General features: G+C 25.0%; 1 protein-coding gene and 1 non-coding gene across 6 annotated transcripts in view; both read right to left on the bottom strand.

Annotated features, from left to right (window-relative positions):
• The window catches only part of LOC129615676 (mucin-2-like), a 75,166-nt gene that overhangs the window by 10,628 nt on the left and 39,192 nt on the right, over window positions 1-25,346 (bottom strand). The window lies entirely within an intron of this gene.
• Trnap-ugg (transfer RNA proline (anticodon UGG)) lies at window positions 16,344-16,415 on the bottom strand. Its single transcript has one exon. It is a non-coding gene; the product is annotated as a tRNA-Pro (tRNA).

The raw sequence follows: 25,346 nt of genomic DNA, 5'->3' as shown, positions 1-25,346 counted from the left end.
ATACAATTCCTATACGCCATACAACATTCTATTTAAGGTAAGTCATCCTTCAAAATCATTTAATTCTTAAACAATCAATCTAAATTTTCAAATAGCTATAAGACTTAATTAATGTTCTATATTAATTTTATTTTGCACTCTTCCAAAAATATATTTGCAATAATTAAGAAAATGTCTTAATCAACTTATCAATTTATATTAATTTTTGTTCGAAAACAAAATGAATTCGTTATGAACAACAATAACAAAACTTTTTAAAATATTATTAAAACAATTAAGACAACCAAATCTGTAAAAAGTGAAAAAAATATTTTTAAATACATACACGTACAAAGTCATAAAATCTATATATATAAAATTTAACCTGAAATTTTGTTCTCTCTCTCTCTCTTCCTCCTCTGCCATTGCTGTGCCATCGTTTTTGCTATAGTTATAAATTTTCACAATAAGTTTTTTATTCGTTGATATACGGAAGATGCTCGTAATTATGGTAATAAAAACTACATACAAAAATAGAAAGAGAGAACAACTATCCTTGTAATCAAATTTTTTCTGATTTTTTTCTTTATTTTTGTTTTTGATTTGCAACAAATCCTTTTTGTCATTGCTGCTTTTAATGATTGTACAATTTACTAAAATAAGAAATAAAGCAAATAATAAAATTTTGTTTTTCGTTCTTTTTTTTTCTGTTTCTTTTTATAGAAAATAACTGATGCCACTGTGTGAATGGTTGGTTGATTTTATCCTTCAATTTTTCACAATATGATGATTGCATAAATTGTTGTTAAGGGGTTAAAAATATAAGTTGCAAGTATTTATACACATACATAATAGAAATGCATATATATAAGTATAAAGTTGTGATAATTTTATAAATAGAAAATAAAATTTTTGTTTCGTACACATACGAGTACATAGTATGTATAATATATATATACGATTTTATTTATATGATAAACTCTTCAATATTTTGCATATTAGAAAATGAAATGCAATTTAATCAATTAAAAATGTTTTTTAAAAAAAGGTAAAAATAACCATCACTTTGAAGTGTGTTTTTTTTAATTAATTTATCGTAATACTATATACTAAATAAAATTAGAATAGAACAATTCAATGGGAAGTTAGAATGTATTTACATAACTACGTATAAAAATTCCAGTTAATTCCAATTATTGTATATTTTTATTATTAGAAGTTATTTTACAATTGACGAACTGTGAAATTTATTAATTGTTGAAATAAATATGAGCATGAGGTAACGGCACAAGCTTATGTCCAATAAGTCCCCCACCCCCCAATCCAATGGTATTATACGACCTGTGCCTAGTGGATAAGTTGGTATCCCAACGAAATACTAACTATCGTGAACGGAGTCTCTCTGATATCAAGTCACTACAGAGAGTATTTTGACCTTATACTACGTTATGCGCGGCTCTGGCGTAGCGGACTAATTTTCCTCTAGCTACTCGTGGGACCAAATATAGATAAAGAAAAACCAGAGAACAAATAAAAACAACAACACGAAGGAGAAAATCCTGCCACAGTTCTGGAATACACTCGCAAAATTCAAAAGAACAAGGTGCAAGGGAATTGGAGTGGAGACTAACCTCCGTGTTAACTTAATAGAAATTTCTTCACACAACTGCAGAACAGATGGATGACGTAATCAAAGGAACGAATTAAAGGCAGCAAAAATGTTTTGCCCTTCGCACTGACAAGAACAAGAATGTGGTTGTGGGGGATAATCGAAGCGGACGGGTGTAAAGAGCACACCTTCCAAGATGCACTGCGGAGAAAGGAAAAGAAAGTACTTTCTACTTCAAGTTGTCCCGCTTCTGGGACAACCTGAAGGTCTAGATGGTCCAAGGAGATGAGGGCTTAGCAGGAGTTGGGTGGACACCCGACGAGGCGTAGAAACTGACTGAAGAAAAGAGGAGGCCTATTTGAAGCTTGTCTCCATCAGAGTCCGCGACGAGAAAGATAAGGGCTGGGAAAGCGTTATCCAATTTGAAGGAATTCACTTCAATCCCAGAATGATGCTCCTCGATTGTGTGAATGAAAAGACAGTCTAATTTCTGATCACTCAGGCGACAGTTTTGGACACATGAAATAGGCCGGAACTGGTGGCAAAGAGGGAAGGCGGCATCCTCAAGTTATGCGTAATCACTGTTTTCGTTGCAGAAATGGGGTTAAAAATGGGAAAAAAACACTGGCAATCCTTCAAGTTCCAAACTGGGGAATTCACACCCAGGGTAGGGAATACATAGTTAAATTTTTAGGAAATACAATATTTAAACTTACAATCTTAAATACGTAATAGTTTTTGAACATAATATTTAAATAAAACTTTCTAACTAAAAACTTTGTTGTCGCAAACCCTCGTTTAATTTCCTTATCTCTCAAAAAATAATAATATTGATAAATATTTTATTGCATAGAACAAAGAATATAAAATTTTTGCTTATTTATATTATAACTATTATCCTCAACTTCGCGGAATTATAAATATTTTTATTATTCTATTCTAATACATAATTTATTAGTCCAATATATAGGATATCTAGAATTGGAATAGTGTGATAAATAACGGGAAAATATGAATATCATAATTAATGTAAGAAAACATACCATTTAACGCAACAACTATCTTTAATCGATTCTATTTAAAATAAAATTTACAATTATGATTTTATTTTAACATTGTTGCCAATTACTATAAAAATTTATATTCAAAATATTATTGTTGTAAGAAAACAATCAAATAAATCAATTTTTAAGTTTTTTTTTTATAAAAATGAAATTGGATTAAATAGATTGCAAAGAGCCATTTTACTTTTCTCCTCATTATCTCAGCAGAATCTACAGAAAACGGAATCTGATTTGCCCAGTTTGTGCAAGTGATATTTCATGGGACGCAATGCTTGGTGAAGAAGCCTGTAATACCACGAACCCGGTTTCGATTCATCCCAAGCAGCTCTGAGGAGAACTTCCTTAAGCAAGATGGAAGCAATTGCTTGGCAAGATGATATCGTTCAGTGGTCTTTTAGCAAAGATTCGCTTCCTTTCAAGCAGAACGCCAAGACTGAATTCTAATGGCAGACTTAGACTGTTCTTAGCGTTACTTTGTTTGTTGATGCCAGGTTTACCAGTGTGAACCCACTGTTACAAACCAACTTGGATTTGACCTGAGCCGATTCGACCGCCAAAAATAAACTTTACAACTTTGCCAAAAACTATAATAAACATACTTGTGCGTGTACAAATGATAATTTTACCTATTTTATTATGCAGTATATTTCTAATAATAAATTTTAACATTAGTAATGTTAAAATATAGTTAGTAATATATATATATATATACAATATACACAAAATAAGGACAAAATATGAAAATGTTAAAGGTATGTGTACACTGTTTCAAAAATAATAATAGAAAATTGTGTCAAGTTATATTGGAAAGTATAATTTAATTCATAGATGAATTTAAAATACAATGGCGCCGAAAATTCTTTTACTTATGTATATATAATATAAATGCATTGAAATTGTTTAAGAAGGAAAAGAGTGAATTGAAATTGTATATGTATAATAAAAGATGAAAGTAAATTGTAGCCAGACATTTAAAATCACCTCTATACATAAGAATTGAATAATAGCCACTTATTCATTTCAAAAATAAATTATACAAGCAAAATAACTCATAACTGGTATACATATTATAATGGGTGTAGTTATAAATAGGTATATAGTACTCGAGTATTATAACACAGAGATTTTATTAAATTTCAATAAATACAAGGCTATTAGAGACTATTTTTGCTATTCTTTATATGAAGCAAGCAAACAAAACTGAAGGCGCCAGCAAATAATTGCAACTTTATTCAATGGCTAATTTTCATCAAATGATATATTTTCGTTACTATATATACTTTAGAATGTGTTTCCTGGCAAAGTTATCGGAAATAGAAGTTGTTTTGTGAATCTATGGAATTCTTAAGACGGAGAAGAATTATTTTAAATGAAAAGACATTCTTTAACATTTAAAAACACAATTAAACACAAACAACTAAAAACTAAATTATTTCTTTTAGTTTACTTCCTCTTGCCCAAACTTTGACATATAAACCTAATTCTATTGCATTAAAGGTTATACAATTATTAGTATGAATACGAGTATATATAAAATTTTTGGAAAGCTTATATCAATTTCTTTTTTAGATTTTTCCAAAAAAATTGCAAAAAATGTGATTTTTAATTTTAGTCTGCCTAGCCTTAAGTTTGTCTTCAGTGTGCATATTTACAAAACTTCTACACCCTTTGAGATAAAAGACTGAAATTTTATAGTTAAATAGATCCTTATTAGAAATATACTTTTGTATAGAAGGAAATTTTTTCCACATTCTCCACTTTCCAATTTTTCGCCTTGTAAAACTGTAAATTTGAATTTCCAATATATCGTATTTCTAAAACTGTAAATTTTTACAAAAGCAAAAAGATAACAGTAAATGTCAATCTATACATAATATAATTATTCGTCAAATCATAACTCACATACTTAAGCGTCTACTTCAACCATTATGCTAACGTTTCTTTAAATTTTTATTTTTATCATCCTAAATGTATGCAATTATTTTATATATTTGAGCATTTTAATGGAAGTAATTTAAATAGCCGGTAGATTGTTTTATTTAAATTTTTACTGGTTCAAGGAAAAAGTGCTACTTTCTAAAACTATTGGTTTGATCCGAGTTTATTTTATTCAATATAAACTCGTGTAAAAGAATTTAGTTTAAAAATTTAAAAACCATTTAGTGTTGCTATACTATAACAATAAAATCTATAATTAACTATACATTCTCCTAAAGATATATGTATGTGATATACAAAAAAGAAAAAGAATACAATGCAAGTAAATAACTGTAAATAAATCAAAAAAATAATTATAAAGTAAAGTAAAACACTTAATACACGTTCGTTTGCATTGTATGTACATACATGCATGTATGAATGTGCATAAAACCAAGGAGGAAATAATATTAAGGGTAATTTTTTTTAATTTTATTTCTGTTTTAGTTTTATAAATGGGAAAACTTTTCAATAAAGTTAATTTAAAAAATATAATAAAGACCGCATATTTTCCTGCACATGGTTTCAAAAAAAAAATAACATAAAATAAAAGAAAAAATTGAATTTAAATTTTGCACTTTATAAACCTTGACACACATACACACATATAATTTCCAATTTGTTATACATAGTCATAAATTACATAAGACCGTATCTACATAATATATAAATTCCTACATAAATCAAAATGTTAACAGTATTTTATTTTTTATAAAATAATTGAGTGTATTGTACGTATAGTAATTTCTTGATAAAGTTATTTTTAAAATAAATTGATTTTCCTTTCAAAATATTCGATTTTTTCACAACTATATATTTATTAAATAAAAAAACCAAAGAGGGTTAAGAGCCCAGGTAGCCACAGAAGATTTTCATCGTGTTTTTAATATTTTATTGCCAGAATTGGCATTTTTTATAAAAAAAAATTATAGCCAATAATTTATAATATGAAAATTAAAATTTTTTGCTATCAAAATACTTCAGAAAAGATAGGGCTTTTTAATTGATCATCTTAATTAATAAAAAAATTCGAACATTTCACTTAATTGAAAAATTTTCTAAATTGTTTCTTAATTGTTACTGAATTATTGTATAATATTTTATATGTGGAATTTCTCTAGATAGACAATTACCTAGATCAGATTTATATTCAAAATTTCAGAGAAATGCAAACTTTTCTACAAATGGAACAGACAATAAAATTGTTCCAAAGCTCAAAAATTTTAAAAATGCTTTACGTTTTTTTAACAAAAAATCTAAATGATAAAATGTAAATTTAGCTTAACTGCCTAATCAATTTTTATTCATTTCGAAATCGAAATTCTCTGTTTTTCTCATGGATATTTAATTTTTCCAACAGGATTACTAATCGACTCAAAATTCGACGTTAATCACAAAAATATACTTGAGTCTATATCCTAGACCATCATACATTCGTAAAGTATAAAAACGAGATACGCAATAGGGGAACATTTCTTCTCACTCAGCAAACTACTCACTTTCTTCTCACTTGGCGGGCAAAATAGCGGCATACACGTGAAGTAAATTTATGAAAATATAAAATTTAAATATTATTAAAATTTCTTCATATTGATTTATTTAAATTTTAATCCAATTGCTATTAATATTCAAGGTTTGTTTTTTATTTTTATGCATGAAATTAGTAACAAAACAGGAAGTTATTTTCAATTTCAACACATATTACGGATTCCTTTTCAAATTCTTTAAAGTCCAAATACTTTTCAAGCTCGGTGCGATATAAATTTAAAACAATATAGCAATATCTATATTAAGATTTCTTAATGTTTACTATAATGTTATTCTTTTAAGAATTTTCTTTTTCTAAAAAAAAAAAAAAACTTTTTTGGCTTCTTTTTCATTTACTAGCTATTTCCCATTTTACTAGCTAAATTCAACAATATTTGTTTGAATTTTGGTACAAATGCACTTGAAATTTGTTTTTATATTTTATTATATTTATTAAAGTGTTATATGTTTATTTAAAATCAACAAGTTTTGCAAATTTTGATTATAATGGAAAATAAGTGATAGCAATACTAATTTTCTTTTCTCATCATTAAACACTTTTAATTACAAATTCTTCTGCAACTATATGAGAACTCAATATTTAATATAAAAGATTACTCTATATCGTTGGCTGAGCGCTATTTTGATCCATACGCCATGACTTTCGAGAAAACTGCGTTTGAAGTTTAACAACACTTTATTTCAAAACTGAACGATGAGATTTCTTAAATTTTTGTTATTATAGTTTTAAGAGTTTGAATATAAAGTTTTGTGCAATTTCGACAAAGGAATTGAGAGCTATAGCAAATTAATAAGAGAAGGTCCAGTGCGATTTTAAATTATGTGGATCAAAAATTTATGGATATAGATTAAAATAGCATAAACTTACAAAAAAAAAAAATTTTGTTCTCTGTCCCATTATCTTTCATATACTTAGATCAAAATAGCACTCAGCCTACGATATATTTCACGTTAATAATACCTTTCTCGATCAGCAAGGTTATATCATATACAAATAGAAACAGTGACAGAAAAATTATGTATTAAAATTCTAGAGTAATAAAAAAATTCAGATCTCATTAATTAATTTAATCTAATTGTTATATAATTAATAGGAGTTTTTCCAAATAATAATTATGTGTGAGAAAGTATTTCAATATATTATACAATATAAGGCCCTCTAAATGCATCCAGGAAGAAGAAATTTAAAATAAAATTTAAACCTACTAATAAAAGCATTTTTGAAATTTTAAAAACTTGAGCTAAATCACCATAAAATGATCTAATAATAAATAATATATGTGAATTATATGATGAAAACAGTTCACATAATGCGAAGGAAAATTTTAAATAAATATTAATTACAATAAGTATATCAGTATACATACATATATAAATAATATTATAAAATTATAAATACAAACTCATTATAATTATACAATATGTCAAAAATATAATACAAAATATTATGTATGAATACTTAAATAAGAATAGCCTGTTTACTGCTCTTTTATTATTTTTTGATTCGTGTTATATACGATTCACTGATTTAATTTTTAAGTATGTAGGCACAATCTATACAAGTATGGACAATTTGCTTTATTCAAGCATATTTTTTTTCTAATATTTTACGGACAATAAGGTTTAGTATATATTTTTTTAATTTCTTGTTTTTTTTTTAGAAATGACCTTCAGCTAATATTATATTATGCTCATAATACATAAATATATACAATGACATAAGTGAACATTTTTTGTTAACATTTTTTCCTATTCTCTACATATATAAAAATATATATATATATATGTGTATATATATATATGAATAGATAATGAATAGAAGAAAATATTTAAAATTTATAATCCATAAACACAAAATATGAATGATCAATCATAAAAATAATAAAATTATAATAATTGCTTCAATACAATTTACTCTTGAAATTTTTAAAATTATAAAAGATTTTATTATTTGAATAGCTGCTTTAAATAATTCCAATGCAAGTTTTTTTAATAAAGAAACATTTTCTAATAAAGAAGGTAATTGATCTTGTAAAGATTCCAGACAGGAACTACTATCTAATGTTTCTGGAAGCATATAAATGATTCTATTCTAAAGCGAAGTAATTCTTTCCATAAAAAATGCTGCAACAATGTCTACAACCTGCGCGAAATGGCCTAAATTTCTAAAAATTTTAATTTTATGTCAAATAAATTTATTTTTAGAACATAAAATTTTTACAAAAAAAAAGTTTGAAAACTATTTAATATCATATTATTACTCATAGAATCCTACAACCCTTTTATAATTAATGAATTTCTCGAATTTAAGTCTTACCTTTTATTTAAATAATAATTTGTATTTCAAGAAATTATTTAACAAAAACTATTATATATGTATATTTAAAAATAATTAATATTATTAATTTTATACAATCTAAAATTATAAAGTAATTAAGGTACCAGACGCATCAAGGGCCAATAGTCTAATTTCATCAAATAAACCTCCATTAACCCCATAATTTAGATATTATTTCTCTGAAATATTATTGTTTTCCATCCAAAAATTATTATTTTGAAATCACTATCATAATATATACATAATATACATTCATACATACATAATACACATTCATTCATACATAATATAATTATAAAAAATTATGACAAAAAAAGGAGAAAAAAGACAACTAATTGAGCATTCATGACTTTATTGATTATTATTAATATCACAAAGGATCTTCATATTTTATCTCTGTCATACTGCATAATATATTTTTTTGAAAATCAGAATGTTTAATACACACATATAAGTACATTTTATATATCCAAATGTAGAGAAACACTATGCACACATCAAAAAAATTTTAGAGAACAATAATCGTTAACCTTATGATACTTCAACATTTTCATCAAAATACCAATCAAAATAAATTTGAGTTGATATGATGACAAAAAACAAAGAAAAAAAAACAAAGAACAAGGAATAGAATGAAAATTATTTTCTTTTGAATAGAAATAAAAAGTGAAAAAAAAAACACTACAGAAGAAAAACAAAAATATGAAATAAGATTACCAATCGAGATGAAAAATATTAGCCACAAAAATTATAACCACAAAAAGTCCTAAAAACACAAATATTTTCTATTTATTTTAAAGAAATCGCGGTAGAAGAGAATCCTTTCCGTCTCCATCCCCATCCCATATTATCAACTACCGAAATTTCTAAAATTCGAACTTCCAGCACTTTACATTTCCGAAACTATTTGAAAATTTCAATAAAACGAAAAGCTAACGGTAAATGCCATACTGTCAAGGAATAAAATTATTTTCTCATTTACTTAAACATCAAATTCGACCATTATGTTAAGGTTTCCATCAATTTTGTTTTCCCCTCATCCTGAATATATGCAATAACTTTATATATTTTCAAAATTTAATTTTTTTGAAAATTTTGTTTATTTTTTTTTTCAAATCTCATGTTTTATTAAAGCGAATTGCAGGTTATCCGAATTTTCTAAAATCATTTAATAATTTAAGCATAAAAACATCAAATAATGAAAACATCCTTTCAAATTACATGTTCATTTTTGTATAATCTCTTCACTTTTTTTGTTTGTTTTTTGTTTTTTTTTTGAAACGCATTATTTTTGAAAGTCGCAAAGACGCCTCTCAAATCGTATTATACCATTTCTCTAGATAAAAGTGATTATCTATATCAGAATTTCAAATTAATGTCATTATAAGAACCTTTCTAATCTATCAATAAGGAATTTGATTTCTCTCTCATGGAGATGTCATTTTCATTAAATGAGAAGTGTGAGAGTTATTTTTGTTTTATAATTTGTTTTTTTTATTTTCTATGTCTACATATTTTTCTTTATTTTTATTCTACACACAAAAGAGCAAAAAAAAAATTGAATTTTCCATTAGAAATTATTGATTGATTGATTATTTTATGATTCTGTTTTTATTATTTTATTGTCTTTGTTTTTTGTTTTTTCGGTTTCCCGTGTGACTGATGAGAATTCAAACATGCCGAGAATTTTCAATTAATTTGATAATATGTACAATTTGTAAAAAATTTAAATTTAAAACACAATAAAATGAAAAATCTCAAGAAAAAATGTAATAAGGATAAAAATAAAATGTTTTGTTTGCATTCAACAAAAAACTTTACAACAATATTTTATATATAAATGTATTATACACACATGTATGAATGAAAATTGTAAGGCAGCTTCTACACATCAAACATTGATTAAACATTGCTCATTGTTTGATGGAGAATAAAATGGACTTCAATTTTATCTGGCAAATAAAATCCACGAATATTTGTACACATTGAAATTTCATCAAACTTTCATTAGATCAAACAAAATCAATTAATAATAATGTTTGATATGCAAATCCTTATTAAAATATTTTGTATTATCATATTTTATAAATTATATGAAATTTGGATTTTATCATTGACTACTATCATTATCAATTAATTCTCGGTTGTAAATTTTTATATCGCTGGAGCACAAATAATACAAACTGTATAAAGATGTATGATTTCAAATAAACATGTATGATTTTCAATTTATGTCATAAAGATGTTTGATTGTAATATTATATTAAATGTTCTAATTTCAATTATTGTTTGCACTATACCGTGCACACTTTAAATGTTAAAGCTGCATTTCTATATGACACTAACACATTCAAACATTTACATGTTTTACAAAATGTTTCTGTAAACTTATTCTAATATTCTACTAATAATCCCAAAATCAAAAAAAAAAAAATTAATTATTCCTTACAAAGTCAAGATCATATGGAATTTTTATAGAATTTTCCATAAAATCTTGTTCTGAAATTGTTCCACTAAAATAATTAGTTTAATAGAATATTATAGATATAGGAGAATTAAACGACCTACCCAAACTTATAATTACAATTCAAAATTGGTATATAATTATTATTATGTGTAACAAGTCACAGGTGCGCAATCATCCGATAATTACAATTCAAATATACATAAATACAATGTAACGTACATACGTATAATATGTATTATAATGTATAATATAAATGTTATACGCCATATTCAAATTTTTGTGTTATACACATGTTGTATTACATATATAATACTTTAGTTTTATTACCATTATATTCAATTTTAATTTGAGAATAAACTCTTTTTCAAATTAGGAATTTTTTTTTATATAATTTTATTTTATTACACTAAGTAGAATGTGGATAAGGGTACGGAGTAAAATAACCATTAAGTTTTCTCATTTATTTTTCTTTTTCTTATTCGAACGTACATCCAGATGATGTCTCTCATATTCAAGTTTAAATACATTTCCAATTTAGTATGTAACAATCGCGTATACATAAACATTATTTGAAAAATATCAAAAATTCCAATTTTACCATTTTATTTTTCATTTCTCTTACTCGCACTTTCTATAATAAAAACATAAAAATGTTTGTACTGTTTATGCCATAATTCCTTAATGCCTGCGTCTCGTATGCTACCAATTTTTTTCTAAGAATTTCATTTTGTATATTACTAATATATGTTAAGCATAAAGTACAAAGTTTTTATATTTCATATAGAAATAAAAAAAAAAATAAATAAAAATATAAAACAAAAGTCTCTATACTCAAGGACATCGCCAATTTAGGAATAGGCAAATGAATATGCTATTACACATATACATATATTTTATGTATAATATGTTTCTGTACACTTCAAAGAAGGTACAATAATTTCCAAAGGGATAACAATAAAAATCACAACAACGGAAAAATAAAGGAGCACAAGGAACTCAAGGAGCATAGCACAATTATATTTTCCCGTTTTTCTTTTTCTTTTTGTTCTAAATTTTATTCAAACCATTTTCTTATTTTCCATTCCTATTTTTTACACCATGACCTATGCACCGTTTTTTTATATTTATTTTATTCGTATAATTTTAAACGAAATCGGGGCTAAAAACAGAAAATTGTAAATTTCTTCATGCTCGCCCATATTATTATAGTAACAGCATACGTCCATATTTCTTTTTCACATTATAAACATGTGTGTTGTACATATATGTATATAAGTATATATTTTATGTTAATTTATAAATATTATTGCCCTGACTTTATTTTTACCCAGTTTGAATGTCAACAGCTCGATACACTTTATCTACATCTACATACATTAACTGTTATCCCACCTAAACCAGAAAAGAAGAAAAAAAAACCTAGTAAACCTTGAACTGATTTTTTTCTCTTCCATTTTATCAACTTCATTGTATAAAATAATGAAAGCATTGTTTTCACATTCAATTCTTCGCATATAAGTGTAATTTAAGCACATTTGAGTTTTAGTCTTGCTATTGGAGTAATGCAGCATTTAGATTTCGAAAGATGCATACAATTCGATCTACGTCTAATCATTGCAGTGGAAGACATTTTACTCTTTCATTATTCTTCTACTAGTCGAACTTTCACTTTTTTCGGGAACATTGCGGGAAGCTTTCCTTTTTCGTTCCCCTACTGCAGTTATTAAATTTCCGCAACCCTTTCCTTTTTCGTTCTCAAAACTAGAGTTATTGAGTCTCAAAGGGTCTAACTTTCATATTTTTCGAAAAATATAACCGTTTTAGTTAACTTCTTGGAGGGGAATTACTGAAACCACACAATTTATAATTACAAATTCCACAAATAGATTCAAAGTACATATTTGAAACCATTAAGTTATCAATTGGTTCCGGATTAAAGTTATTAATAAAAGCACATCGCACTGATTTTTACAAATATAATTGTAGATTTGTAGATTTGTACAACGAGGGGCAACAATGCACCGCGACCACGTATAAGGATCTATTGTGAGCCCCCATCCGAGTGCGGGGCATGCCCTACAACACACGCTCGACACCAACCCTCCTGATGAACTCAAGTATGGGGTCCGATTCCACAGAAGGGCTCCGGCCCAAGAAGAGGTGTGTTTGCCCCCTTCCTTGCAAGCGCATCAACGGCCTCATTTCCTTCCACGCCCACATGGCCCAGCACCCAACACAGTGTGACCCGGTTGCCTCTGCCTAACTCATTGAGCTTCTCAAGACAGCCCCATACTGCCGCGGAGGATACTGAAAACGAGTTCAGCGCTCCGATCCGCAGCCCGGCTACAAATATAATTAAAACATGTTTCCGATCTCGTTGATCATACGACGGCCACATCAAATATTTTCATATTGCTTTTCCCCTAACATTATATAACATCTGAGTCTTTATAACATGATGTATGAATGAGTCCCTATATGAAAACAAAGGAGCAAAAATAAATCCTTCTAAAAGAAAAAAAAAAGAAAAACGTTTTTATTTTTTATTCCGTTTGAAGAAGGATAGGAAAAATGGTATATAGTCCTAGATATATATTATCTAGAATTGTGTAGAAGTTCTAGACATATACAAATGTTGATTTCTCTAGTGTATACGACAAATGGGAACACATATTAATACATTTGCACATTACTTCAATCTTGCAAATTCATCTTTATATGGTAAGACATAGACAGTATATATAAGTACTTTTATTTAAGTCCAATAGAACAAAATTTTTATTTCCAAATATGGATTATCCTCAGTAGGGTATATACATCTATTTATCTCCAAAACCTATGTGTACATTCATACATAATGCTAAATTAGGTTGTTGAAAAAAGTTCGTATTTTCATATTAGTATGTCGATATATTTTTTAATTGACTTGAATCATGTTTTATTAAAGTTCTTAATTATAATTTCAAGAAGAAAATATTCAAGATCTCTGAATTCAAAACTGAGTTACAGTGCTGCATCAATTAAAAATTGCACTTGAATCACTCCTGGCTTTCAATTTATGAAAAGTTTTGAGGAACTAAATTCATATGTTGAACTTTTGTATAAGAGAAGAGAGACACAATTCTTAGGGGCTGTTGAACATTTTTTTAACTAATTCAAGAAAAAAATATTGATATAAAAAAAAATGTGCATTTGATTATGGAAGATACCACATTAAAGTCTGTTTATAGCAATAACAGATGTGCTAAAATTGGAGCTGCAAGATTGCGTCGCCTAAAAAATTAAAAAGACTGGATACTGATTTTAAGCGCCTGTATCTCAGAATCTTGTGAGTTGTGAACATTATCTCTATATATAAAAGTTTCACTTACTTATGAAGTAAAGTAGACTTATACAAAGGTATTCAGCATATGGGCCGTGAGTTCTCGTAATTCGGTTAAATTTGGTTACTTTGATCTCTCAAAAGATCTCTCAGAATTTTTATACGAGTATAATAATAAATTCAAAAATTTTCATTGACAACACAAAGTATTTTCGGAATTTTTAATCTAAAATTTCATTTGAAAAGTCACAATATATTTCTAATAACACTTTAATGCTAAACTATTAAATTTTTGAAAAATAATTTTAAACCCAAAAATTTTCAATATATTTGACAATTTAAGATTTCATTGTAACATTTTTATTTAAATTTGGAAAGCAATCATCTTATTCTAATACTTTTACCGTAAACACTGTAATAATTTCAACAATTTTTCTTTAACTCACGGCTTATATACTTGCTACATATATAAATAGCTTAGCATATGTATATATAAATAAATTTTGAACTATATTCAAAATAATATGGCAGCTAAATAGGTTCAACGTGGAAAAAGAATAATTTTCCTTCAGGGATAACAAAAAAAAAATAAAAACAAAAAAGAATGTATCTAAGGCATTTTTACCCGTTTAAAAACGGTATAACGCGTGTGTAAATATCTTCGAGTTATATTTCAAATTAAGTTTTCCTTCCTCTTTTGATAGATTCTATAAATATGTATGTGTGTATGGAATATATACATATTTAAATTTTATAATTTAATATTCAATTTTCTATACAAAATACAAGAAAGAGAAGCAAAATTAAAGATATAAGAAGAAGAAGAAAAACAGGGAAGCAAATAAAGCAACAAAAATTACATCAAAGATAAAACAGGATGTTTTTTTTTTCTTTTTCTATGTACATGCATAAAAATGTAAACTCTATTAACATACATTACGATTTGATTGTAGAATATAGGATGGAAAATATTTAAAGGATTATTACATCCTTTTCTTATATTACTATATACATACGTACAAGTAAATAGGCTTAGTGTATATAAATTCAATATTTAAATAGAATTTCACATACGTACATACATTTATGTACATATATATATAAATTTAACACATATGAACGTAAGAAACACTTATGTACAGGCGTTGTAAATTCGAATTTGTCAAGTTCAGCCTTTTTCTAGTTTTCAAATATGTTAAAGTTGTTGGCTCAAAGTGAAGTTAAATCATGTAGAGTTAAAGAAAGAGGAAGGCGACATAAAAACAAAAAACATTGAAAAAAATTTAAACTTCACAATTTTTATTTTTTGTAGGACATTTTAAGTGTGTCTTCTTAGCGAGAATTGCAAAAAAAATAAAAAAAATTTCTGCGATATATTTTTAGATACATATATAGGCAAAATATGAATGTGAAATTGTATATTTATATGAGCACATAGAATGTATGTATAAAAAATTTTGAAGGTGAAAATAAAAGGTGAAGATAAATTGAAAATAAAAATGACATGATAAATTTTTTTTATCGGTTTCACGTTTATTTATTGCTTCACATTGACATTCGTGTATTCAGCCATTTTTCAGTGTATTACACATATATACGTACACATTTTAAACAATTTTAATTAATATTTGATAGTTTTTGGATTCAACTCTTTGAGTTCAAAATAATTACAAATGAAATAATTGCAATTGAAAAATATTTTTTAATTTATAAGATGCTGTTCACGGAATAATTAAAATTCTAGTGCTCATCATTACGAAGAAATACACGCCTACAATCTATTTATAATTATCGTAAAATAAACAACTTTCGCGTAAATTATAAAAATTGAAAATGTGAAAATTTTTACAATAAAAATTTCAAAATAGTAAACATAAGAGAAAATCACGTTTTATGAATTTTTAATGTAAAAAATTTTGCTGTCTCTATTTTAAACCTAGATGAATGGTACTACGTGGACAAGTGTATGTACTTAATAAACTTGAAGAAAAAAAAATTTTCAATTTTGAAATAATTGTGAATGACAAAAAAAAAAATCTGGGCTCAACCGGGATTTGAACCCGGGACCTCTCGCACCCAAAGCGAGAATCATACCCCTAGACCATTGAGCCATATGAAAATATAAAAGTAAAAATGTTTTATTAATAATTTTTTGTTGTAATTTTCTTTACCATATTTCACTTAGCTTTCCATTTACTTTATATATTCGATAGGAATTTTTATCATTAAAAAAATTTTAATGAATTTTAAATTTTTTTATTTTTTTATCTAAATTTATAACTTATTCATCTCTTTAATTATGCAAATTAAATCAATTTTTAATTTAATTCATTTTTGCTTTGATCAAATTAATAGAAACTAATTTTGAATTTATTTTTTTCAACTTTGATAAATTAGATTTTCATTACATTAACTGGAACCTTAGCATAAGCATTTAGTATAGTAATATAATTTTGTACTTCTTTGTTAAACAAGAATATAAGTAGAGTTAAATCGAGTCATCAGTGTGATACCTGTACGAATTAATGATTTAAATAGTTTTGTAATATTGCCACACTATTTCAATTTTTATATTTACGCTAAATGTTGACCTGTATAGTTTGAATATTTATTTAATATAATTATTTAATATAATAACATTTTTAATGACGTATGGCGTCTACCACATAAACTCATATACAATCTCTTACAGAATTTAAAAATGAAAATAATATCCACGGGCAGACTCAGAATTTGATACTGATCACAAACATATAATTATGTCTACATATCAGATATTTTATTTCTTGGCGTTAATAATGTGGTGCCAAATTTATAAGAGCCTTCGAACATTTATTCGTACGAATATAAAAAAATTATTCAAAGAAAGGTCGAATCGAAGTTTTGCTTTTGTATTCGCATATTTTGCTGTCATATAGGGCACATTTAAGCTCTGTTATACTAAAATTGAAAGTTGGCAAAAATTTCATCGTACGGGATATTGTTGAAATGTTCTTGGCGATATCTGAACCTCTTATTCCGGGAGGTTATTAGAAAAGTGCAACTTGAGGCCACAACTTCCGAAATACTTAGGTATTCAGAAAAAAGGCATTCAGTATTAACATTTAAGATTTTAACAAGTTTATGAAGAAATGTATCAGGAGGCAAATAGTTATCACGGTAGAAGCCTTATGATCCCGAAAAATAACAGAATAAAATTTATTAATACATTCGAGAAATTTGCTAAGTACTAGAAATAATTGTCTTAACTACTTTGGAATCAAAAACTGAAATATTATTAATTCTTTAGTCGAAAAATTTTGAAAAATGCCATAATTTTCCTAATATTTTTCTATAAACTTTTAAAATAAAATAAAAAATTTTAAAAATATTTCACCTTTCAAGTATAGGCTAAAAGAAAATTCGTAATTTTTTAAGACATTTTTCAAATAATCTTTTTTTTCTTCTTGTTCTTTTTATTTTTTACTATCAATATATAAATTCATAAAGTTTTATGTCATGGTCGTTGTCAATTTTAAACAAAAAAAAAAGTTTTCTTTTTTTCTTTACTTTTTCATTTTCTTTACATTTTCAAGGATACAGTGGGCAGGGTAGGAAGGATATTATAGATATCCTTGTAAATGCAATCAACATAGTACTCATTATATTAACAACTAAGGCTAATTTCAAATGTCGTTTAGACATTTAGTCGTTTGATTAAAATTGCAATATCAATATATACATATAAATTTAATGTAAATATGTATATTTATATAAATTTTTTATATATGAGTACATATATATTGTAGAAATTCAAAATAAGGATAATATTATACAGGTATATAAATTTTATGAAGACAAAAGTATTATAATGAATATTTATTTACAATAAAATAAAATTGCCATGTTTGACTCTAACAGGATGTGATAATTTACCGTTCATTAAAATTTATTGTTTTTTATTATGCGTGTTTTTTTTTCTACATACATACATATACATTATGCAAATATTAAACATTTATTTATATATATATAGGTAAATTTAGATAGATAAAATACAGAAAGAACAGGAAATTAATGAAAAAATATTCTTATACAACAACACACATATGTATAAACATACTTATAATTTAAATTGTATCTCATGCTTATTATTTTTTTACTTTAATATTTTTCATGTTTTCATATACTCGTATGTATGTGCAAGTTGTTATACAAAAATTATATTATATTATGGTTTATTATAGCATTAAATTTCTTTAATAAATAAAACTCAATTGTGTTAAACATGACATGAGAAGAAATACATAATATAAATTTTATGTATATTTTCCAGGATACTCAAGTATAATGTATATATATATATATATATGTAATAGTACAATGTATCTGAATCATAATATGCTACTTTCAAAAAAATTTTCCTCTTAATTTCATTTAAGTCTCATCATTTAGGCTTGTTAACACATTATACAATAATTATTTTCTTGCGCATAAATAATTTGAATTTTTAACTAGGATTTAACGATTATAATATAATTATATTAATAATTTTAATTTAAAATATGTACAGCAGGATTTCTTAACGTTGTGTGTTTAATAAATTTCATATAAATTTTGAAAATAATTTAATATAAGGACTTTGAATAAATTTCTCTTGCTTCAAGTAAATTTTTATATTTGATTACTTAAACACGCAATACATTGATATACGCAACACACTAATAAGGAAAACTCGCTTAAAACCATTTTAGAAATTTTGTCCCACTTCTTTTTATACACATTTTCACGTAAATTTATACGCGTAAGCTCCTTTAAATGCAATTAATTTCCTAAAAAAAAAAAATTTGTTTGCATATATTCGTGTTTAATTGTAAATATGAAGACTTAAATATTGAATAGATGATCTTATTCATGTACTGGCTCTGCTATATTTTATAGAATTAACGGTACAAACTCCGTAATACCCGTACGAATAGTGATACAATGAAGAGCCTCAATAATATACTTGTGGGCGCTGAAATTCTATATCATAGAATAATTTCTGAAAATTTATAAAATTTGATGAACTTAGCTCAATTAGAATTTTTGAGTTATCGTTTAAACGGAAAGACGGACTGACAAACAGACATGGTTAAATCGATTCAGAATTCAATGCTAATCAAAAACATACCTTGTGTTTACATCTCGGAACATTATTTCTTAGCGTTACAAACTGGAAGGTAATTAATAAATTCCCGTTAGGCAAGCGGTACAAACCGTCGGGGTTTTGACAACAGCGAAACTATATGCATTCTTCTATTTAATAAGAATTCATTTGATTCACAAAATCTTATCTCTATTTATTCTAATAAATAAAATTTAAAAAATTTACTATGAAATTAGGACCACAAAATTTTATTACAAAAATTATGAAAAACTTTATTTAAAAAAATTGCATTAAAAATTTTTTTGCTGCGCTAAAAATTAAAATCTTTAATTACAATTTTATAACATTCTTTTTTTTTTAAATGCGTTTCTCTATTGAAATTACCCAAAATAACTGTCTATTGTTCTCACATAATTTTTAAAATCCAATAAACTTTATATTATATACAATAATTTTTCAGATATAATGAAATTTATTAAGAATTTAAAGCATATATATATATATGTAAGTATGTATAATAAAAAAAAATGTATAACTTTATAAAAAATATAAAAATTTATTTGATCATAAAAAAAAATCTTAATGTCTTTGCTTTTCTATACAGAAAATCTTTTATAACCACAATGGCCCCAACATTATATTCCGAGATTTTTATAAAATATAAAAACAAACACATCAACATTGCAACATTGGTCTTACATTTTGTTTTTATATCCCTGTATATCAAGCTTCAAAAATGAAAAAAACAAAAAACTCATAAGGACAAAATATTATTATTCTTGTGCATAACTACTGCAAGTCATTTAAAAAACAAAATATTTGTGTCGGTTGCCAATTTTTTTTTAATTTTTTTATTAAATGAATAAACTTTTAGGAATTAGAAGGGAATATTATATAATAAAATAATCCTTAAATATTTTAAAAATTATTTAAGGAAAATATTTACTTTTAGCCATTTTTAGTTAGCAAGAAGCACATTAACATTCTTAAATATTAAAATTGGTTAAAATTTACGAAATTAAGTTCGTTTTCTTGCTCTCAAGCCTGAAAGGGTTAAACGCGTATATTAGCATTACAACTGAGCAAGTCATGTGTTTTTCTAAAAGGAAATTACATAAAGATCTCGTAATTGCCAAATTTTTTTATAAAACCATGATCGTATGCGCACAAAATTTTTAATCTAAAAAAATCCAAAAAAAATTAATTTATTATACACCAACATAATTAGTATTTTGTATCAAAAACTACACATAAATAATTTAAAAAAAAAATTTAAGTTGCGTTCAGAAACCCATTTACTGAATTTTGAAATCAAATTTACGGTCGTAATTTATAAAATTTATAAGAGAACCAAATCCCTAAATATCTGTATGCCCTCGATAAATTTATTTTATTTTTTGTATTGCAGGACCATTTGTAAAGAATTTCTAAAAAATTTTTCTTAGAACAACTAATTTAATACGATTAAAAAAAAATTGCATATTTTTAGGGGCATTGGAATATTAAATGAAATAATTAATGTACTTATCAATTGTATATTGAGCAATAGTTACATTGGGTATAATAATATTATTTTCTTTGTTTCTCTCGTAATTATTTTTTAATACCGTAAAAACTAAATATCGTAAACTAAAAAAAATAAATTTTTGAAATAATTTATGACGTAATAAGAATAAAATACTCTTATTCTTGCAAACTAAGCTGTTATATTTTTTTCTGTTATATTTTTTTCATTTATTTTCGTTTTTATTTAGGTGCAATCGTAGTTATTGTTATAAAATAAAAGTTATTTGAATTATATCATCACTTCTTTTATTTTTACTTCTTCTTACACAGGAAAAAAATATTCTGGAATGATCTTTGAACATTATAAAGTTATTTATTAAAAATGAACTGAGTTTTGTTTTTGTAATACTCTTAGTCCAAATTTTCTAGATTCTTTCAAGCAATATTTTATAAAACTATTATATAAGAAACAATTTAAATTCTTCTTCAAATTTTAATTTGGAAATTTTACCAGTTCATAATTTAAGTTTCTACTTTTAGAGCCTAAATCTTATTTAAATTCATATACTTCGATAGAATTTTTAAATACGAATAATAGATGGAGTTATACGAGTTCATATTGGGAGATGTCAACGACCAAATATAGTCAATGTACATTGACAATGTCAATGTATATAATATGACATTTCTTTAATAACATCAATACATATATATATATAACAAGCACGGACTGGATTTTCAATTATTTTAATGCATAAAGAAATGCATAAATAATGCATTTGTCTCATATTCCAAAACAAAATTTAAATATGAGAAAACCACCCTAAAACAATATCGTTATATACATAAAAATTTTGGCACTGTGAAGAGTATAAAATCAAGAAGCACATATTGCTCCTTATTGTGAAAAATGCTAACATTTTCAATACAAAAATTCATTGTATAAGAAAAATATTTTTTACACCATTTTAATTATTCCCAATTTTTCGAGTATACGAGTATAGTATGTTATCTTATAAAGTTTAAGCAAATTGGAAATGTTCCCATATTTATCAGACTAAAAGTTATATAAAAATTATTTATACTGCATTACATATTGGCTATTTTTGACCAATATTTTTGTTGATAAAATAAAAATCATAAATTAATAACATTGAAATATTGAGGACAAATAATTTTGTTCTATAACATTCATTTTTTAGTTTTTAATTTAAAAATAAATTTCCATTACATTCAATCCACATACTTAACAATTTTTAGCCTATACAGCCGACAGGATATGTAGATAGTAATTCAATACAAAAATTTTATATCATGTAAAATGAAATAATTTTTGGCATTTTATCAAAAAATATTAAATAACCTAGTTTATTAATAAAATATTTGAACTGTATGGGGCTATTAAAATAATGCTTTTAAAGGTAGAAATTCTTTAATTAATTTCGAATTTTTCCTGATACAAATAAAAATTTTTTTGTGAAATTTTCTAGTATATTATACATTTCCAAAATAATTCTTGAAAAAATATTAAGAATTACAAAATTTATGAAAAATAGCAGATCATTTCATGAAACTGAGATATTAAAAATTTTAATTACAGTTCTAATTAAAATAGAATGAATTCCTAACAAAATTTCAAAAATACAGCACGTATTTGACCGTCGTATGTGCATATTCATCCGTGAATATCATTTTGTGATATTCGTAGTACAATATTCCTTCAACAATATGTTCTTAAGATAACTCGTATAGCACAATTTCAGTAATACAGTGTTAATATATACAATTCAGCTTATCAACTTTTGTAATGCCGAATTATTTATTTAATCAGCTTATAAGCTATAATTAGTGAATTTAGTATTAATACAATATTATGGCAAGTTTGAAATCTCAGATTAATTGTATCACATAGGGTACCTTAATATATTAATTTTTAAAGAACACTTTTTCATTTCTTTAAATAAATTTAAGTTAATCTTATTGAAAATATTCTTAAAACAAAATTGAAAAAAATTTATTTTATAAAGTTACTAATATAATTATTATTTCGAAAAACTATTTAGATTATTCGTTCATGAAATTTTATTAAATTTATTGAAAAATGTAAAAAAAAAATTAAAAAATTCTTAGAAACAAGGATATTGGAATAAGAAAAAACAAAAATGGAAATTTAATTTACCATTACTCATGATTTCTGCCATTCTTTTCTCAATTCTTGTACATACTTACAAAATTTAATTATTTGACCCAATTGAGAATATCTTTTTTCTTTAAACTTTCATTTTCCAAACATACCATTGCATACTAATGTGATTGTAGATTATTGAAATTTTTTTTGCAATATGCTTGTATAGAAAAAAAATTTTTTCAAATAAAATTTAAAAAATTAGGAAAAACAATTTCTATTACTTAACTTAAAAATTGTAAAATAAAAAAAATGAAAAATTGTAAAATAAAAGGAATGCATAATTATTAGACATTTGTAAGGCTAAAGCAATTTTTCCCTTTATATATACGTTCCTTCTATATATGAGAACTTACAAGGATTTAGCAGGTATGTATGTGTGGATTCATATGTAAATTCATGCACACATACCTGCTAAAACTTCAATTAAAGGTAATGTAAAAGTAAATAAAATAAAGTAAAAAAAAATTCTCTAAATACCTGCCCCCACAAGTAATGAAAATATTTAAAGAATCGTTTTAAATTGAAATGATGAACAGAAAAAAGAAAATGGGAAAACCTTGGAATATCATTCTAATTAAATGAATTGTCTGTCTTTTTTAAAAAAAAAATTTTTTTTTGCTTCTGCAATCAATCATTCTAAAAATAAAAAATTCAAAAATTTAAAAAAAAAAACGAAATTCTGTAACTAAGATTTAAATTTTGAAAGGTTTACAATAGCTTTATGTAAGCATACAAAATTATATTACCTTAATTTGTTTAACTAGATTTTACAATACTTGTGCAAAACTTAATTGAATTCACGAATATAATATGAGAAACACTCAAATTCCATGAAGTGAAAATCGCAAATGTTACAAGTTTATTCGAAATATGTATATTACGTTATATTCATAATTATAAATGCAAGAAGCTGGAGAGTATTTTGGTAAGCAGCTCTAATTGAATGAGAATATTGAACTCCTAGAATAAAATTCCATAAAATTATAAACAATAATTGATAAAAGACTCAGAAAACAAAAATAAGTTTATATGAAAAATTGCTTCTGGCCTGGCGAATGGCCGGAAATAAAAAGGTGAAGCAAAACAAATTAATCTATGAAAAATTAAAACTAGTTTCTACAAAGATATTTTTAGTAAATATGAGTGTCTAATATATAAAAGCAAATAAATTGAATTAGTAATTGAAGTACCACATTTAACCTTAAACTATTTAAATTTAGATTATTCAAAATTTCTTTAATGTTTTATTCACAATTTACATTATTCTTTTAAAATAATAAAATCTTCTACCACTGCATACTATTGGGATGAGAACATGTATTAAAATAAACTATTACATAATGTTCGATTAGGCCGCTAATTTCGTTTATTAAGAAGAAATTAGAAGTTCCAATAATTTGCCGAATAAACTGAAATGTTACTTATATTTTGAGGTTACAATTATGGCAGTAGAGTGAACTATAAAGAATTTTTAATTCATCATAATAAACCAAAAAAAAATATAATAGTCATGATTATGAGACACCCTATGTATACAAACAATAAAAAATTATATAGCTAGTCTTTTCAATTATTAAATATGTCAAACTATGGTCAACTAATTTTAATTAATCAAATTAATTATACTTAATTGCAATCAAAATAAAAAATTTTATTGAATCGTAAATATTTTAGCTTTATTATGGTTTTATAATATTCTTAATATTAATTTTTTGGTAATTTTTTGGGTTTTTTATTTTACGATACTAAATTTAAGTTTTTATTTACATAAGAGTAATTCTAATTAACCATCATGTGATAGAAAGAGATTGTGTCATCGACTTTATTATCATATTATTTTGTTTAACATGCGAATCAACTTGCAAAATGAAAAATCAATATACTATATACGATATAAAATTGGAAATTATGTGTATAATATTATAAAAAATATTTTCTAAATTCACAAAGAATTATAAAACTACTTTTCCGTGTTATACTTAATACTGGTATACGTGATATATGTTAAGTAAATATTTACATAAAAAATAACGTACGATATTGTTATAATCACAATTGTGTTATACATAAAGTGGTTCTTTTCATCATACATATATTCTGTTGGAAATTTTATATTTGTTGAACTTAATGAGTTCGATTGCTTTTAAGAGTATATAACAGTTTAATGCATCATACAGGTTTAGATTTTCGATGGTTCACTTAGGCCAAGTAGGCTCGTTG

The sequence above is a fragment of the Condylostylus longicornis genome, unplaced genomic scaffold (assembly GCF_029603195.1).
Source record: "Condylostylus longicornis isolate FDR11 unplaced genomic scaffold, ASM2960319v2 ptg000144l, whole genome shotgun sequence".
Classification (NCBI taxonomy): Eukaryota; Metazoa; Arthropoda; class Insecta; order Diptera; family Dolichopodidae; genus Condylostylus; species Condylostylus longicornis.
This window is presented reverse-complemented; position numbering and strand designations above follow the sequence as displayed.